The sequence below is a fragment of the Ceratotherium simum genome, chromosome 27 (assembly GCF_057802395.1).
Source record: "Ceratotherium simum simum isolate JZ-2026a chromosome 27, ASM5780239v1, whole genome shotgun sequence".
Taxonomy (NCBI): domain Eukaryota; kingdom Metazoa; phylum Chordata; class Mammalia; order Perissodactyla; family Rhinocerotidae; genus Ceratotherium; species Ceratotherium simum.
The window spans coordinates 14,253,116-14,268,633 of NC_141926.1; the positions used below are offsets into that span (position 1 = coordinate 14,253,116).

Here is a 15,518-nt window from a genome sequence, read left to right on the forward strand (position 1 = left end):
AGCTCCCAGGTGTTAATTCAGTAAGCAGATATTGAAGTCTTGATGTACTGAGCTCATACCTGTTGGGTATGTGCCCTCAGATGGAGCAGGGGACAAAGCAGACAGTCCCCACCCTGGCAGCCTCCTGGTGGAGTCCGTAGGGGAGATACAGAGCGACAGGTGGTGCGGGTACCACGTGCGTATCGGGTTTTCTGACTCCGTTTTCACTGGTGGTCAGGGATCTGTGACACCCTAGTTCACTTCCTTTTTCTAAGCCTTGCCTCAGTTCTGGTGGGGAGCTCTTGTGCTGGACTCCACTTTCCCACCTGCTGGGGACGAGGGACATTGTCTCTGGTCCTCTGTGCAGATTTCTCAGGCTGCTCTTCAACAGGATCTGCAGACTCTCGCAGTATCAGCCGGATGTGCAACCGTCTCCTCTCCTTCCTGATCTTGCAGTTCTGAGCGCTCACAGGGCCACGGTGCTGCTGCCCCGGGTGTCACGATGAATCTTTGCCCCTTGGGATCCTCCAGTTGTCCCAAATGAAGGGAAGAGGCTGTCACCGAGCAGCTGCTTCTGCTCTTAGACATCCACAAAGCAAGAAATGAGTCTCACCATGTTGAAACTGTGACATGTGTTTGAAAATAAAGTTTTAATTAGAAGGAGCATTTCTCAGCCTCAACCTGGCGCTGGCTGTCTTAACATTGAGACTAAAATAAACTAACTCCAACTTCTTGGCACAAGACCCACTCTGCCATTTACACACTGACTCTTTCGGGTGGAAGCGTGTGGTACAGTTGCGTGTGTGTCTTTTCAAGACCTCAGACTTCATAAAACAAAAGAGAGGGACGGTGTTTGCTCCTAGGGTGGTGGGGTCAGCAGCGCCATTTGCTTCAAGATCTGTTGATTTGGGACTACTTATGTTCACTCATGTTTGTAAAATGACTCCTTCTTTCTAAACTTAAGTCTAAGGACGTGATGGAAGGAGCCACAAGAGGCAGCATGGCATGGTGGAAGGCCAGGACCGTGGTGTTTGGAGCCAGATACACTTGGGTTCATATTCTTCCTCACTAACCAACTGTGTGGCCTTGGGCAAGTCACTTAGTCTCTGAGCTTCTGTACCCTCATTGTAAAATTTGTGTGATACCTTCTTTACCAGTTTGACAATGATGATTATAGATTATTTATGCACGGAGCCTGGCACAGTGGTAGCTTGACAAAGGGTGTCCATTATTATTATAATTTAATGGTTAGTACAGTCCCTACCTTGCTCTGGGTCACTGCCAAGGTCTCCCACGATGTTTTCAGCACCAGGGTGGCCTTGCCTGAGGATGCTTCTGGTTTAGTTAAGGATTGGCAAGCCTAAAATTAAGTTCGCCAGATGCACACGGGCTGGCAGGTGGGTGTGTCCCCGAATGTCAGGTTGCATGGTGCCTCATCCTTCTGTTGTGCTTATGGGCCCCCGCCCTGCACTCTCTCCTCCTCCCTCCCAGCAAAAGCCATCACTAGATAGAAACAAAACCTAGGTACAGCCTAGGGACTGAAAAAATAAGCCCTTTCTTGATTTCCTCATGCCAGGTACATCCCAGGTGACTAGAAGGTTGGAGCTTTAGATTTGTGTGCAAGTCGAGATGCATGATTAGCAAGAGGTCTCCCCAACAAGGAGCTTATGGCTCAAGTTGGGAGGAAGCGACTACACCCTTCGGGTCTGGATTGGATTTTATTGTTGCGCTAGAAGGACATTGATGGTCATCCAAACTTTCTTGTTAATGCAAGAACCCCTTTTACAACATCTCTGACCTATAGGCCTCTATCTGTCCCCCCAACATTACTGGAGATCAAAATTCTATCACAGATCATCCCCTTCCCATTTTTGGGGGGCATCTCTAATTTTAACTTATATTGAGCTGAAATCTCTCTTCCAGTGACTTCACCAGTTGGCCTCAGAGCCCTCAAGTACCTGAAGATTATTGCTGTGTCTTCCCTTTATCTTTCTTTCCAGGTTAAACTTTGCCGTTTCCTCCAATTCTCATTCCTTGGGCTTTGTTTTCAGACCACACAGAATTCTTGTGCTTTCTTTTCTGGGTTGTTCCCCAGATTGTCAAAGGCCTTCTTGAAATGGGTTTTGTTTCCTATAGCTGATCCCATTATTCCAGCTGTGCTTTGACCATTAACCTCCTTTTTTTAGACCCATTCTTAGCTCTATGTCATGCATTTTTTTTTTCCTTTTGCAGCCACATGACACCGTTGCCTCTTTTAGCTTTCAATCACCTAGATAGTGTGGAATCACATTTGTGCTGGTTTTCCCAATCTGTTCTCATGTTGTTGATTGTATTTACAGAATTTTGTATAGATCTAGATTAAATCTTATTTTCAGTATGTCTAGATCATTCCATTGCTTCCATCGTTAAGTTAATGAGTCAACAGCAATGGTGTTCTTCTGTTCTGTAGTTTGGATATAGGATGGTTTCTTAAGAAGCCATTCATTTCAAAGTACTCCCACCTCTGTAACCCTGAAGTTCAATGATGCTGGCTGCCATCAGCAAGTCTAGACTATTGGCAGGTACAAGAAAAGAAGAGAAGAGAGGGAGAGGAAAAATGAGTGTATAAGTGGGAAGTGGTGAGTTCCCACTAATTTTTTTTGTCTGTGTCTGAGGAAGATTGGCCCTGAGCTAACATCTGTTGCCAATCCTTTTTTGCTTGAGGAAGATTGTCCCTGAGCTAACATTTGTGCCAGTCTTCCTCTATTTTTTGCATGTGGGACGCTGCCACAGCATGGCTTGATTAGCAGTGTGTAGGTCCATGCCCGGGATCTGAACCCACAAACCCTGGGCTGCCAAAGCAGAGTGCGCAAACTTAACCACTACATCACTGGGCCGGCCCCTAACTTTTTTTTATAGTGGTAGCTCATTGGCGTCTACAGGCCAACAGACATTGTCCATGTCCAAGTGGTTGTGGCTCAATGCTTGGGTATGACTGTACTTGAACTAGTCTTACTAAATAAGCCTAAAATAGAGTTTTCCTCCAGCATGGAAAAGCTGTTCCTCTTGGGTAGTTTTGTAGGTGACTGAGTACCCTCTGGCTTGGAAGAGCCCAGGCCTAATAGCTTTTATTAGCTCTCATTGGTAATTAACTGGATTTCCTCTTCCATCCCACTTAAGATCTTTACCAAAGACATGTACTTTTTTTCCTTCTTCTTGTTGAATACTTGACCTCCTATAATAAGTCAGAACAGTGATTTTTATTGAAAGAATGTAGGATTTGCCGTTAGAGGGTGTGGGTTGGACTCCTGGCTCCCCTACCCAGTAGTCCTGGGACTATGGCCAAGAGACAAAACCTTCATGAGTGTCAGCTGCTTTCCCTTGTCCATGGAGAGCAGTGGGGGTGTTGTGAGAATGCAGTGAGGAAACTATGTGAAGGGCAGTGTCGAGGTGTGAAGGGTGATAATTAATCGCTCCCTTCTCTTCCCAGAGTTTAGAGCCAGTTGATGAATATAGCAGAGAATTCAGACATATGGGATGTCAAAATATCAGCATTAGCACAGATAAAGCTGGTTGGAGAACAGGCTTAAAGGTGAGGGCCAAATGGGCTTGCTCACTGCCGTTCCACACTTGGAGGGCTGGCCAACCCCAGAAAGAGGGCAGAGAAGGAAAAGGTGAGTCCTGCTCTGCTCCAGATGATCAGCTTCAGAAGAGAGAGTCCAGAACCCTTGGACATCAGGCATTCAGTATCTTCTCCCAATCTCCCAACCAGGAAAGTCCTTTTCCTTCCTGGGAGGAATGAGTTAGGGGATGTTGAATGAGAGGCTGTATTGTTTTGCTAGGACTGCCATAACAAAGTACCATGAACTGGGTGGCTTAAACAATGGATGTTTGTTGTCTTGCAGTTCTGGAGGCTGGAAGTCCAAGATCAAGGTTCCTTCTGAAGGCCATGAGGGAGAATCTGTTCTATGCTTTTTTCCTAGTTTCTGGTAGTTTGCTGGCAGTCTTTGGTGTTCCTTGGCCTATGGAGTCGTCACCGTGATCTCGGCCTTCATCTTCACATGGTGTTCTCCCAGTGTGCCTGTCTGTGTCCAAATTTCTCCTTTTTATGAGGTCACTAGTCATATTGGATTAGGGACCACCCCAGTCCAGTATGACCTCCTCCTAACTAATAACATCTGCAATGACCCTATTTCCAAATAAGATCACATTATGAGGTATTGGGGGTTAGGACTTTGACATATGAGTTTGGTAGGGACACAATTCAACCCAGAATGGAGGTCTAGATTTTTCCTTCCAGGAGATGGAGAGAAATTCTTTCCCTTGTGAGGAATAGTAGGTATAAGTACCCAGTAGGTGCTCAGTAGTTTTCTTATGTTATATGGAACAAATTGTGTGCCCCCCCCACCCCCCAATTCATATGTTGAGGCCCTAACCATGTGACTGTATTCGGAGATAGGGCCTTTAAGGAGATAATTAAAGTTAAATCAGGGCAAAAGTGTGGGGCCCTAATTCAGTAGGGATAGTGTCCTAATAAGAAGAGGAAGAGACACCAGACCAACCCTGCCGGCACCTTGATCTTGGACTTCCAGCCTCCGGAACTATGAGACAATAAGTTTTTCTTGTTTAAGCCACTCAGTCTGTGGTATTTTTTTATGGAAGCCCGAGCAGACTAAGACATTTTCCTTTCTTCCAAGGATGACGGCTGTGTGTTGCTTCATTTGCAGTAACACTGCCCATTGTTGAGGTCAGAGCTGGTGAGCCTGCCTTTACTCTGGCTCATGGCAGGCTGGTGGCTTCTTGTCTGTGTTATTTCTGTCTTCTGTCTTCATTGAATGGATTGGATAGCTAAGGATGAGAAAGCTTAAGCACTTCGCTGGAAGCCACTTTAGTAGATTAGGCAATGGAACCTAAGGGTGAATCCCAATGCTCTCAGAGCTCGCTTGGGTAAATCCAGGACAAATATATTTAATTCCTTATTTAAAAATGCAATTCATAGTGACATGTGGATGTCATTGAGTAGCAAAGAAATGGAACAAAGTGAGCCAGTGACACACTGCACCGTTTTGTGGTAAATGTAGGTTAACTGATTTAATGGAAAACCACAATCTAAGGGAAAGTGGACTTGAAAAGCTTAAGCCCTGGAAAAATCTCCAACTACCCCATTATGACTAAGATAGAATAAATGCAGCAATTTGAGGCTAAACCTTTTATCAGGAAACACTTTTGCTCTTCCTTGCTGTTAAAACCGTTGCTTTAATTCAAACTGTATTTATTAGGCGGTGACAATGTGCCTGGCTTTATACTAGGCGTTAAGCACCAAGAGCTAAAAGGCATCATTGCTGTCCTGAATTAGCTGACAATTTAGTGGGGCTGGCTAAATGGACAGTGGCCACACTGTATTGTAGGTGTTACCTGAAAGAGCAGAGGGAGATAATTACAGCGTGCTGTGGGAGTACATTGCGGGAGGGGAGGATCTCACACAGACTGAGGACAGCCATCAGGGATGGCTTTCCTAAAAGAAGTGATGCTTGAGCTGAGTTTTGGGCAAGAAGTCCTGGTTATTCAGGCAAAGCTGAGTAATGGCGTTTCTGGCAGAGAAAATAGTTAAGTGTATCGACATGGAAATATGGGGAGATAGCCCACTTGGAGGACTGTGTACATGCAGATACTGCCCCTTTATCTCCTTTCTTCCCTTCTTTTCTTTCCTCCTTCTCTTCCATCAGTGGCGTTTTGGTATACTGACTCCATAGGGTGAATAAAAAGGCCTGATTTATAGTGTTTGCCAATTTCCATGGTAAATATGGCTGATTCCAAGCTACCAACATAATGATGACTGGCCTATAAAATTTCTCAACCTATAACAGTTGGTCATAAGCTTGTATAATCCCACTCAGTAGACCATTGCCTCCCATCCATCCGTGATCTATCCATTCATCCATTCATCCATCATCCATCATCTATCCATTCATCCATTCATCTGTTTATCCACCCATCCATCATCCACCCATCCATCATCCACCCATCCACGCATCCATCCATCAATCCATCCATCCATTCTTCCATTCTTCCATTCATCCATCATCCATCCATCCATTCATGCATCTATCATCCATCTGTCCATGCATCCTTCTATCCATGCGTCCACTATTCATCCATCCTTCCATCCATCCATCCATCCATTATTCATCCATCCATCCATCCATCCACGAACATAGTTTTACCAAACAGAATTATAAGAATAAATCATATTACATATTTTAGAATTCCTTTAGTTAAGACCTCTTATTTTATAGACAAGAAAACTGATATCTAGAGAGAGGAAGTGACTTTCTTAAAATCTATTTGTGGAACTGAGAATAAGACTATGGTCTTCAGAATTTAAGTCTGCAGCCACCTCTCTTAAGTAAAGAAAACACAACCTCAAATATGGCTTGGTAATTCCTGAGTTCGAGCAATACGGAATCCACATGGTACACACCACAGTTCAGTCAGTCCCTGCTTTTCTGTGACAGTCTTAGTTTAAAACTCATGAAAGTATTTTTGTTGTTCTTGTCTCGATAGTTGCTGATTCCCAGCAGGCTCACGGTTTCCTTCGCGGGGGGTTCAAAATGTCCCTGTTGAAATAACATTCTTCTCCCAGTTTGTAGCAGTGAGCGTCAGAGTTTAATTTAGCAGTTGGCTTTTAATATTTATTCAGTCTTTGATGTTTCTGGATTTCATTTGTCTCATTTTGTATATGTGTGTGTGATATAGACATTGCTCCCTTGGGACTCCAACTCAAGCCACCCATTTGTGATGCTAACCAGCTGCTTCTGGGGAGCCACATTTGTGTTGGGCTGAATTTCCTTGAACATACCTGTGGAGTTGGAAATTTCTTTCTTCTTTCTTGGGCTTCTAGCAGTATGTCTTGGGGCTTTTGGGAGATGAATAATTGATCCTGCGTTTGATGGTATTTTAATTGTTGTAAACTCTGAGAGAGGAAGGATGACTCTTACTATCTGAGAAGCTTTATTTGTCCAATAATGGACAAATTGGCTGGTGAATCGAATGCTCCAGAGAAATCCATTTAAAACCAGCTTCTATGTTGTAATGTTGAGTGAGAAGAGCCAGGTCCTGGGATTTGCATTAGGATGTCACTTTTGTAAAAAGCAAGCAAACAAATTGGTAGTTACCTCTGGGGAGTGACGATGAGGGTGGTAATGGGTTGAAGAGAAAACTTTCACATTTTAACTTTACATGTTTCTGTATTGTTTATTTATTTTTCTTTTTAATTACAAGCATGTAATAAAGCAAATCCAGACTAAACACAAAGCCTGGTCGTATTTTAATAAGATTCATCTGGGAATGGGCAATAAACTTTCTATTGTCTTCTTAAGACAATTTGCCATTTGCCCAATGTAAAGTTTGCATGTGTCTAGTTTATAAACTGTAACTTAGTCATTTTAGATACAATTCATTTTGATTGCTAAAAAATTATAATTGCATAGGTATTCAAACCTGCTCAGTAAGGCCAGAAATTTAAACTTAAATTTCACTGTGAATTCTCCCTTCACCTAAGAATTTTTGCCAGTTCTTTCTTAATGAGGTTAATCATCTGCTCGTATACACTGCCTAAGCTGGTTATTATTCAGGACTTCCAATAAAGATTCTAAAAACCTCCTGGGGATATTCTGTGAACTGACATGGGGCCATTACGTTTTTCCAGTGCTGCTTGACTGTGGAGCTCTGGCTGCCTTGGACATGGAGAGTCATTAGATTTCACTGGCTCCCCCAAAATAGCATCCTGTTCCCTGATACCAGTGGTCCTGCCTCCCCTCCCCCCCCCTTTTTTTTTTTTGGTGAGGAAGATCAGCCCTGAGCTAACATCCATGCCAATCCTCCTCTTTTTGCTGAGGAAGACTGGCCCTGATCTAACATCTATTGCCAATCCTCCTCCTTTTTTTCCCCAAAGCCTCAGTAGATAGTTGTATGTTACAGCTGCACATCCTTCTAGTTGCTGTATGTGGGACGCAGCCTCAGCATGGCGGGAGAAGCGGTGCGTCCGTGTGCGCCAGGGATCCGAACCCGGGCCGCCAGTAGCGGAGCGCGCGACCGCTAAGCCATGGGGCCGGCCCCCCCTCTTTCCTCTTAAATGAACTTCTTTCATGTACTTGGCAGTTCTCTCCTCATCTTTAGGATGTCCTGTGGTGTTCCTGATCTCAAATTAGGAAAAATATAGTCCCATTCCCTGTGGTTCTGAGCATTTGAAAAGGCAGGGAAGGGGCCGGCCCCATGGCTTAGCGGTCGGGTGTGCGCGCTGCACTGCTGGCGACCTGGGTTCAGATCCTGGGCGCGCACTGACGCACCGCTTGTCCGGCCATGCTGAGGCCGAGTCCCACATACAGCAACTAGAAGGATGTGCAGCTATGACATACAACTATCTACTAGGGCTTTGGGGGAAAATAAATAAATAAATAAAAGTTTAAAAAAAAAAGAAAAGAAAAGGCAGGGAATGTGTGGATATCCTACAACAAATAGTCAGATCAGTTTGTAATAGCCTAAAATGGAAAAATAAATGTGACTTCTTATTCAGGCATTTGCAAAACGATGCAGGTTGCCTCTCCCAACTGTCTCTTATAAAAAGAATTTCTGGAAATATGTGGATTAGGTAAATGATATGTTATTGATGCAAAGCACAATTGTGATTATGCTAGTGGGGGAAAATAGTTTCTCTATTTTAGAGTCTGTGCGAACCTCCTTTAAGTTATTAGGTTGAACCACATGAATTGCCAAATTGAGCTACGAAAAGGGCAGTTTCATCCAGTTCAACCCAAGAGAAGAGCTGTTTGCTGAGTTGTAAGACATGGAAAATATGTGTCTACATTAGGAAAGGACATGAGAAGGATGTGCTTTAAGGAAACTGGGCATCTCTTTTTTATTTGAAGCTGTCTCTAATGGTTAGTGTCCACTTAGTTGACACTTGGTTGTTGCCTCTCTAGCTTTCAGAAAGTATCTAGAGCAAAATTGGTTGCCTAGCAACATGTTCCAGCCCAGGAGGGTTGCAGAATGGGTCAGTGATTAACAATTATGTACAATCAAGTTTGAAAATGCATAGCAGCCTGCAACATTCATGCTCTGACCACCAGGACACATCAGTGTTCTGCTGGCCCAGGTTTATGCCTATTGTATGTGAATTTATTGCAGTTGTGGTCTGGACCCCAAGGTTGTGATTCAGAAAAACTTTGCTCTGGACCAAAATAGGCTTAGGGTGCCCCTCTGTACGTGGATCCATTTTGCCGAAGCCTCTGACACCCATCCTTTGGTTGGCTGCCTATCTGGACACTCATCCCCTTGGAAAATGAAAGAGAAAATGAAGAGTTTGGATATTTATGATTGTTGTCATCTCGACAAATTGGCCCCTATTAGTGGATCTGTAATTTGGCAAAGAATAAGCATACCCAAAATGAAACAGTTCTTTCCCTGAACCCAAATCGTTCTTTTAAGAATTATGAATGCAGTGCAGACGGTTTTCCTGAAATGGCCTCAGCCCTTAATCATTCCTCTTCCTTACATTCCAGCAAAAGAGAAGACACATTTTGCATAATCCAGTCCTGACTTAATCTTTCTGTCAGCACAAATATCAATGGTGTAAATCCTGAAAACGGCAGCAAAGCTGGGAGGCATTTTGATAACTCTGGCAAAGCGAATAATGCACGTTTCCTTGTTGAGAATCATTCAGTTTAATTGGCTAATCAATTTGTAGACCCTTTCCATTTGTATTTTGTTTAATCAACAAAAATAAATCGCCCTGCCAACCTTGAGAGCTCCAAGTCGGAGAACAGTGGCAAATATTTCGATTGTTCTGCCAAAAGTGCTTTCCAACAGAAAGTCTTAATTGAAGATGATGATTTATATTTAGAAGCGTGGATGTTTTATCATTTGTCTGAAGAAGGAAAAAGCTGTGTAAGCAGGCAGCATGCAATCATTTTAAGCATTGTTTTTGACATTTAGCTACGTTCTTTATCCCTCAGATGTGAATAGAAAAACTACCTTCCCTAGCCCTTCTTCTAATGATTCAGGCTCCATCGTCTGAGTAGCTGTCGAATAGTTCCCATAAATTTGGGTTAGAGGCTGTTTTCCAAAACCTAGGCCTTTTCTCATTTCTCTTGGGTTTTACTAACCCTGACTCCTTTCTGCTCTCTGGGCCTTTGGAGGAAAATGGCTGACATCTTAGTGCTGGAAAACGGGCCTCGTGCTCCTGTCAGGTGGGCTGCAATCTTGCTTTGCTGGGAGAAAAACCTCACTTGCCATGGCTGGCTGTGGGGTCTCCGTACACGGGGGCTTTGATCTGGGTGGGTGATGAACTTCCCCGAGAGTTGCAAGAATCCCGTCCTTGCTTTTACTGCCTTCTCTGCACTCTGGGGAAGGGGGAGGGATGACAAGAAGTAACATGTATTTGATGCCTATGTGATGTGTTCTCATTTCCCACAAGCACCCTGTGAGGTAGCTAAACACCTGATATCTAGTGAGGAGACGAGGTTCAGACAACATGAGAGACAGTTTGTATGTGGAGTGGCTGAGGTTGGATCCTATTCCATCTGTCTTCAGGTGTCTTCCCATTTCACTGGCTGCTGGAAACTGGAAAAGAACCCTCCCACGCACGCCCCCTAGTTTCACCGGACCAGGTTTCCCCTGCAGGGCTCATGGGGTGCAGGAACTATAGCGCGAGGGTGGCTTATGGTTTGCGACTGCTTGCTGTGTGTCTGGCACTTTTCCAAGAGCTTCACTTGTATTATTTCATTTAATCCTCACTGGCCTGGTAGCTACTGCTGTTGTCATCTTACAGATGAGGAAACTGAGGCCCAGAATGGTTGGAGGACTGGTCCAAGATCACATGGTTAATAGCTGGGGACATTAGGATTTGAACCCAGGTAATCTGACCCAGTGCCCATGTTCTTAGGAGTCCAGCTTTCATCGAATGTACTCTTGTTAGTTCAGCGTTCTTCATGCCTCCAAAGCAGCGAGGAAGCAGCTAAAATGAAAGAGGAAAGGAAAATAGTACAATGTTATGGAACGTGCTTCGGACTTTGTGATGGACAGTGGAGGCCATTGATTTACCAAGTGCCTGAATTTTTGGCTCATTTCTTGATCTTCAGCTGCACTGAGTGGCCCTTTCTGCTACCTTTTCTCCATTCCGTGTTGCCTTCTAGTGCCTCTGCTAAAGGTCCACATTCCACGGGGCCCCCTCAGACTGATGGGAGACCAGCTGTTCTCTAGGGGCCATCAAGAAACCAAGACTGTGACCTGCAAATTACTCCATGGGCAAAAAACTTAAACTCGGGAACCAATGTGATACAATTCAACAACTTCAAACAATGTCCTGTAAGTAACTAGTTCTACGAAGCCAACCAAATGGTAAAAATCCAGCAACTGCCCGAAGCTCTGTGCTGTTTACTAGGGTCTTGGCTATTCACTAGGCAGGCCCAAGCCACAGCATCTTCGGGTACCAGGGATCAAGTGATCCCTGGATCAGGGTGGAATGAGGAAGAATTTTCACATTTGAGTGGAGTAGGAAGGCCTGCAGCAGGTCAGATCGATTGACATAATGTTGATGATGATACTTGCAGAGACCAATTTCTGATGCCAAGCCCTGTTCAAAGCCCTGTTCAAAATGCTGTTCAAAGCATTTTGCGTCGATTAACCATTAATCGTTCACCAATCCTATTAGATAGATGCTGTTATTATTTCGATTTTACAAATGAAAAAATCTGCTGTGTTAAATGTACATGTATATTGTAATTTTAGGAACATTAACATACAAAAACCATCTAGAATCAAGGACATATGGTGCTTGGCTCGTGGGCTGGTGGTGCCAGTATTTGGCTGCTCTTTGGAGCACAGATGCCTCCTTATTAGCTGAAGTGTGCTGGGTGATACTACAGTCGGCATTTATTGAGTTATTACTGTATGCCAGACACGATTCTAGAACTTGGCATGAAATTTTTTTTTGTTGTTGAGGAAGATTAGCCCTGAGCTAACATCTGTTGCCAATCCTCTTCTTTTTGCTGAGGAAGATTGGCCCTGGGTTAACATCCGTGCCCACCTTCTCCACTTTATATGGGATGCCGCCACAGCATGGCTTGATAAGCGGTGCTTAGTTCCACGCCCGGGATCTGGTCCTGCGAACCCCAGGCCCTGAAGTGCAGCACGCGAACTTAACCACTGTGCCACCGGGCTGGCCCATGGCATGAAGTTTTTTAATCCTCACGAAAAGATAGGTACCGTGATTATGGTTATACCTGATTTATAGATGAGGAAACTAAGTCAGAGGGGTAATGTAACTTGCCCAAGGCCACCCAGTCGGTGCGTGGCAAGGCCAAGTTAGGTTCCTGAGCTGGGTTCTTCACCACAGTGGCCTCTGCCTCTGAGCTCAGGCCCCGGTACAGCGGGGAAAGGGACAGTGGCATAGGGAATGGACACCATCGGAGGGCTCTGTGTAGGACAGAGGCTCTGGTCCCTCTCGGGTGCCCTTGCCCAGGTGGCTCGTCACTTCCTTTTGGCATCCACCCTGGTGGAATTGGAGGTTGATTTTATCAGTCTTTTGTAGGCTTCTGTTTGTAGCCACGACCATCCCATTAGTGAAGGAAATGGAGAAAGGCTCTGATAGGAATCATAAACCCTACCTGGGAAGGCATTTATGGGTCCTGGAGGCACATTTTCCCATTGACCCCCACAGCAGCCCTATGAGGTTCATACTGAACGGTCATCTCCCTGTTGCAAAGGGGGAAACCGTAGCCCAGCGAAGGTAAGCCACGGATCCTCAGTCACACAGCAGGCGAGGGGCAGAGCTGAATTCAGGCCATGTGTCTGGAAGTAAGGGCTGACTCCATAGTGGGGACTTGCCTCTGTTGCCTGTCCCGCATGGGATGGGGATGCGTGCCGACAACTCCTGGGCACTTCCCGTAGGGTCAGGACTGCCAGTCTGCTGCTCTTCTCCTGTTGCTGCCTCCACACTCGCTCATGCCTCAGCCTCCAGAGCTTTTCAGAACAACAGGATGAGGTTTTCCACAGTCCCGGAACTGTTTTTGCTATTGCTTGTGCATCTGAGCACCTGCTGAGCTGATGAGCTTTTGAAATGTCAGTCGACTGTTGGGAGGGAGCTGTGAGTGACTGGCAGGAACACACAATCCCAGCTGCCTCCCTGGGTGGGTGGTGGAGGCGGGGGGGGGGGGGGGGGTGGTCCCTCCTCCAGCCCAGCCCCCTTGGGAGGGGGGAGGTCGTGCACTTGGCACAGGTACCATTGTCTGCCTGGTCATTTCTCTTCTTCTGGGCAGACAGGGGCTGTTTCTATGCTGTGTTTCTCCTACAGCATTGCCTCTGCATTTTTTGGTCCACTTTTGAGAATACAATTAAATTTTTGACCTTTTTCTTTCTGGATTTCTCTTTTCAGAAAAATGCACACATAAACAAAAGTTTGTATAGAAATTTTGGATTTTCATTGGAACGCTTACACTCAGCGCCTCCTTGGACATATCCTGCCCCCCATACATGTACAATGAAATCTAATTTAAAAATTGAGTTCTCTTCCCACCCCCTCAATTGAGGGCAAGTATGGAAAATTAAATTTTTGATTCTCTACCCCCGCTTTTCTCTCCATTGTTGTCAGTCAGGGGCCTGGCAGAAAAATATAGGCACATTCAAAGAGGTGACAGAAGAGACTTTAATGAAGGTGTGTCACAGGGTTAAGAAGTGAAGGGGGAGTGAGGTACACGGGGGCAACAGGAGGAAGCCCCTTTGTCTTAGTCTGTTTGGGCTGCTATAACACAACACCACGGACTGGGTGACTTATAAGTGACAGACATTTATTTCTCACAGTTCTGGAGGCTGGAAGTCCAAGATCAAGGTGCCGGCAGATGCGATGTTTTGTGAGGATCCACTTCCCGGTTCATAGGCTGCTGTCTTCTCACTGTGTCCTCAATGGCAGAAGAGGGGAGGGATCTTTCTGGGGTCTCTTTTATAAGAACGCTAATCCCATCCATGAGGGCCCCACCTCCTAATACCATCACATTGGGAGTTAGGTTTCAACATATGAATTTTGGTGGACATATTCAGTCCATGGCACCCTCTACCCCCTGGAACTAAGGATAGACTGAGAGAAGCTGTGACCAGTGGTGGGGAGACCCCAGGTGACCCTGCAGGAAGGAAGCAGGGGGATACATGCTGCTCCCTTCTTTACCCTGCTCCTCTGCTCCTGGCTTCTGCTGGTATCTCCCAAGGGGCCAGAGGGCAAGGGAGCCTGGTTGATGGAGGCCATAGAGGTCAGCCTTCCGGGCACAGATCCCAGTGGAAAAAGAGGGAAAGTAATCTGAAGGACAACCAGAGAATATTCAGCGCATGGCCCTTCAGATTCTTAAATAACTTTTATCCAGTAGATGGTGTGTCCAAGAGTGCAAGGGAGCAGCTGTGTCATCCCTAATCGCTCTCCCTGGGGATTGGGCATCCTGGGAAATTGCTCAGCTTGTGCTGCAGAGGTTTTGTCATCCTGTTAGTGATTGGAAACTTCCTGTTTGTTTCAGATGCCTTTTTTTTTTTTTTTATGTACATAAAGGTTTATTTTATTTTTTATTTTTTTTTATTTTTTTTTTAGCTTATTTGTTTATTGCAGTAACATTGGTTTATAACACTGCAAAAATTTCAGGTGTACATCATTGTACTTCTATTTCTGCATGGACTACATCATGTTCACCACCAAAATACTAATTACAACCCATCACCACACACATGTACCGAATTATCCCTTTCACCCTCCACCCTCCCCCCTTCCCCTCTGGTAACCACCAATCCAATCTCTGTCCCTATGTGTTTGTTTATTGTTGTTATTATCTACTACTTAATGAAGGAAATCATACGGTATTTGGCCTTCTCCCTCTGACTTATTTCACTTTGCATTATACCCTCAATGTCCATCCATGTTGTCACAAATGGCTGGATTTCGTCGTTTCTTATGGCTGAGTAGTATTCCATTGTGTATATATACCACAGCTTCTTTATCCATTCGTCCCTCGATGGGCACTTAGGTTGCTTCCAAGTCTTGGCTATTGTGAATAAGGCTGCAATGAACACAGGGGTGCATGTACCTTTGCAAATTGGTGTTTTCAAGTTCTTTGGATAAATACCCAGCAGTGGAATAGCTGGATCATATGGTAGTTCTATCCTTGATTTTTTGAGGAATCTCCATACTGTTTTCCATAGTGGCTGCACCAGTTTGCACTCCCACCAGCAGTGTATGAGAGTTCCCTTCAGATGCTTTTAAATCCAGTCATTTCGTTTTTTTCCTTTTTATTTATATGCCGTTTATTACAAGGCCACTTTGAAAGGCTCCTTCCGTTATGCCTCAGGGTGATGAACCAGTCTGCTTCAGTGTCACAGGGAATTGTGTATACATTACTCATGTGGCATTATGTTCAAAGGCAGTTTTCTCATCATATGATAGCTTGATGTATAGAAATATTTCTAGATTTTGCAAAACAGAGAAACTATGTGGGGAAGCAATTGAGAAATTAAAAAGTGTTACGCAG

At 44.8% G+C, this 15,518-nt stretch overlaps 1 protein-coding gene across 10 annotated transcripts in view; it reads left to right on the forward strand.

Annotated features, from left to right (window-relative positions):
* Positions 1 to 15,518, forward strand: part of TIAM1 (TIAM Rac1 associated GEF 1) — a 358,647-nt gene that overhangs the window by 58,828 nt on the left and 284,301 nt on the right. The window contains exon 1 of one of the 10 annotated variants that reach the window (XM_087418158.1): positions 11,140 to 11,322. The exons of the other annotated variants lie outside the window; for them this stretch is intronic. The gene's annotated coding sequence lies outside the window, so the exon portion shown is untranslated. Of the gene's footprint in view, positions 1 to 11,139; positions 11,323 to 15,518 lie in introns of those variants that run through there. 10 annotated transcript variants of the gene reach the window in all.